A 4210-nucleotide genomic window follows, 5' to 3' on the forward strand; every position below is an offset into this window, starting at 1 on the left:
TGGCGATACGAGTACATGATCATGTAACATTTGTCGATAAATTAATCGTTCTTTCCTTTTTTCACAATTTTAGAGAGAAAGCAACGAGTTTTCTTTTGGGAAAAAAGCACCAATTTAAGTTTAAAAGTACATCTTGTTTCAAAAAGGCTCGAACCATAATCATACAAAATATGCTAATCAAAAGAGTTAAATAGAAACTGAATTTCATCACTCTTTCTTACCATATGATAAAAAACATCAGGTTCATGTCAAAAATGGAATAAGAAATCCAGCATTCATGGCAATGAAATAACTACTCGAATGAATTTGCATGAACTTCCCTCAATTACGTTGGTGTACCAAGTGAAAATCGAAACATCACACTATCATCAAAATACGTTCGTTTTAACGCACAAAACGTCCTCGTATTTTTCGGTTAATACGGCGATACCGTACGGACCAGCACGCGCCAAAATCAAATCACGAGAGAGAACCTGCGTTTTTTTTCCTCCCGCAAATTTAGAAATCACGAGAAACGGAAAACTAAACCCAAAAAACACATGCACATACACCGTATAAATTTAAATACGTTAAAGATAAATTATAATACGAGTATTGTACTGCCAAATCGAATTAGAGAGAAGAAGAAGATGGCGAAGGAGGGCAAAAACGACGCCCCGTTTTTGTAGCCCGGCTGTGTATTCTGGCTTCATACAAAACACGCCGCGTCTTGTTTCGCAATCACCTCCTCCTCCTCCTCCTCTCCTTCTTCGCTTCGCATCTCCTTCTTCTTCTTCTTCCTCTCCTTCTTCTTCATCTTCGCCACACCATCGTCGCCCCTCTCTCCCTCTCTCTCTCCACCATTGCGATCCTCCACTCGGTCAACGCAAGAGCAACTGGGCGCATCGCGCGAACCCGCGATCGTGTACTTTCCATACGCGCCGTCGCCCGCTGCGTTTTCCGGGGCAGCTGTGTTCCCGTTCTCTCTTCGTTATCTTACTCTCCTCCGCCTCCCATGGCGACGGCGCCGGTGAAGTCCCAGCCGCTCCACAACTTCTCCATGCCGTCCTTCCTGCGCTGGGGAGGCGCCACCGCCAGCCACCGCCAGCACCGCCGCCCCTCCCCCTCCGGCGACTCCCCTCCTCCTCCCCCGCCTCCGGACGACCTCGAGCCGCAATCGTGCCCTCCGGCGCTCGGATCGCGCTCCTGCCGCGCCCTCGGCAGCTGCTCCGCGCCGGCCCTCGATAAGCCGCAGAAACAGGCGTTGGGCTCTAGAGGGGAGAGGGAGGCGTTCAAGATCAACATCGCCGGCACCGATCACAGGAGCGGTGGCGGCGGCAACAACAACAAGGGCAGCGGCGGCGACGGCGACAACGAAGAAGCCGAAGCGGAGGAGGCCGTGCAGAGGCCGTGGAACCTGAGGCCGAGGAGAGGAGCGAGCAACGGCTCCTCGAGGAACGGGGAGCCGCGCGAAGCGTTTCCGACGGTTAATCCATCGGTCCAGCAGGGGGAGAGGAAGGAGAACGCGAATCAGCCGCCGAAATCGGCGCGGCTGCGAGGCTTCGCGGAGGCGGCCAGCGGAGAGAGGAAGGAGGAGGCGGAGGAGGGGAAGCGGAGGCTGTGGGTGTCGCTGTCGAAGGAGGAGATCGAGGAGGACATCTTCGCGATGACCGGGTCAAGGCCCGCTCGGAGACCGAGGAAGCGACCCCGGAATGTGCAGAAACAGCTCGACGTACGGAGGATCTTCGATCGCGTCGTTTTGTGCTATTTCGTGTTGATGTTCTGGGTGGTGAATTCTTCGACGAAGAACCAACCCTTTTGCACTGTTTCATTCGTTTCTGGTTTTGGCTTTTGCAGAGCGTTTTCCCAGGTCTTTGGTTGGTGGGAATCACGGCCGATGCTTACCGAATGCTCGATTCACCGGCGAAGGTTCTCTCTCTCTCTCTCTCTCTCTCTCGTTGTGCTGGGCGCATCTGCTACTGCGGGTGCCTACGTATGGATACTTTCGTATGTGTACGTATGCTTTTGCTACTGCAACTTGCGAGACTGTTAATTGTTTTTTTTTTCCTTTGCCTTTTCCTTTTCATTTTGTTGTCTTCATCTGTTGGCTGGTGATGGATGAGAATTAAGATCTGGGTGTCATACTTCTTGCAGAAATGACATGCTGGCCTGACCGTTTCCTGCTTCCAAGGTTGCTTCTCCCTCTCTCTCTCTCTCTCTCTCTCTCTCTCTCTCTCTTCTCCCTCTCTCTCTCTCTCTCTCCCTCTGTGTTCTGTAATATCTGCTGTAGATGTACTTTGAATAGAATTTGCTTTAGCTTTGTCTCGTCAAGGAGACTAATTGACCTGCAATTCAGAGGGCGTTGGGGTGGTTTTGTTTTTCTCACAGAACTGATTTTCTTGAAGGTGGTTTTTCTCCGGAGCAGAAGATAGGGTGGGCCGGCGAAGTTATGAACCTGGTCACGCAACACCGAGACCTCAATTCGAGGTATGGTGTGCTGAAGTATGGGGGAAATTTGATCAAAGGGTAGGATAATTTATAAGGTCATAGTTTGCTAGCTCTCGTTTTTCCTTATGCGATGCAGGAATCTTCGGTACATATGGTGTCGAGTAATCTTAGGATGTAAAGGGTAAAATCTGTCGATTTCGATTAGTCGATTAGTCAGACGGTCGGTCTAAATTAAGGATTTTTATCGTGTTGACATCGGTGCAATGCTTCGAAAGAAAATATACACTTATCTATATAAGTAAGTTTTTCATGGCTAAGTCTTCAGATATGGGCAATGTGAACTTATGTTATGCTTTTGGGTTAGGTTTGGCAAAAAATGGGAGTTATTCTGATTTTCCGGCTACCTATGATGTTCGGCAGGCTTCCTTAGAATCATGTTTTAGGGGCAGGAAAAAAGCCAAGCTTGTGGTTATGGACAGTTTTGCCATAATCCTGATTTGGCAAAAATGGATTCAAAACGTGCCAATTGGAGGCACGCCTTGCTTCCCTCCCATGGAAGATATTTCCCTAATCGAGTTTCATCGTCGTGATGATGAGGTTGAAGCTTCATGTCATTCGTTTCGTCTTGCTCATCTTCGAGATGAATCTCTCCGTCAAGATGACGATTTCTTACGCGAAATCACCAATGATCGTGGCACTAGCGTGTTCCCTCGACTCTTTTCGAAAGGTATTCTTGTTCAAGCAAAGGGTCCAACTCCGTTTCGCCATGTACATCATGACGTTTCCTCTTAGAGCCAGAACCACCTTTCCTTTCTTCTATATTTAGTCTGATATTCCAATACTTAGCAGCTCGAAACTTTGGTTTTGATGTTTCCAAGCTTATTTTGCCTTCAATTATCTGCCAGCAATCAATGAGTAGTTTTCTCATAATCAATTCAAAACATACATTAGCCATCTTTTACTTCTTCATATGCATGGAAAATCATTCTTATTGTATAGTATCTGATCATCTATCACCATCACATGTAGAGATTATGCCCTCGAACTCGATGCGGTACCTAAAGCAGGCAGACCCCCAGAAATTGCAAAATTAGAACAAAGCTGTAATTATCAGCATGTTTCCCCGCTTTTCTATGTTGTCCCTTTCGGCCTTTGGACTTAGACTTATCCGATCTACGAAGTCCATTGCATTATAGTTACTTCAGAATTGGCCTGCTTCAGACAAAAATCATGGGTAGAAATATCATGAAGTCCGCATTTAAAGGAATTTTATGTGGTGGCCCTCGACTTGACATGTGCGAAAATTCGAGCAAGTAATTAATTTCCAGTACACTGGTCGGTGAAAGTTGTGAACATTTTTTTGACCTGGCCAGGATCTTATGAGATTGTTTATTGGTAAGCTATTTGCTGCTCTTGGGGGCTAACCAGGGGCCAAGAAAGAGACATCTAATCTGCTACGGTTTCGGTCCGAAGGAATAATGACTGATTGTACCTTTTTTACGGCGTTTTGCGTCATGGTGTGCGAGAGGAAATATTGGGTAGGCCTGTCTTGCCATGTAAACTGTGCATTGCTCCACTCATTTTTATTTTTTTTATCGAAGCGTTCCCTCATTGATCGCCACGTGTTTAAATGGGCCCACTTCTCAGATTTTTTATCTCTCCTTCGTTACTCTCTTCTGTCACAGTTTTCTTCGTTTCCTTTTTGCCTTTTGACGCCATGAACGAGCTTGCAACAATGGATAGCAGCATCATCGGCCAGCCGAAGGAAATGACCGATTGTAGC

The 4210-nt window shown here is 47.1% G+C and overlaps 1 long non-coding RNA gene across 1 annotated transcript; it reads right to left on the reverse strand.

The window, feature by feature from the left end:
• Positions 1 to 557: 557 nt before the first annotated feature.
• On the reverse strand, positions 558 to 2217 carry LOC130135374 (uncharacterized). Its single transcript, XR_008814783.1, has 3 exons — positions 2141 to 2217; positions 980 to 1917; positions 558 to 741 (listed from the first exon to the last, which is right to left on the reverse strand). It is a non-coding gene; the product is annotated as an uncharacterized LOC130135374 (long non-coding RNA).
• Between the last annotated feature and the right edge of the window lie 1993 nt (positions 2218 to 4210).

This window comes from Syzygium oleosum, unplaced genomic scaffold, assembly GCF_021117445.2.
Source record: "Syzygium oleosum isolate NSW1041296 unplaced genomic scaffold, Sole_v2.1 Sole_v2.32, whole genome shotgun sequence".
NCBI classification, from domain to species: Eukaryota; Viridiplantae; Streptophyta; class Magnoliopsida; order Myrtales; family Myrtaceae; genus Syzygium; species Syzygium oleosum.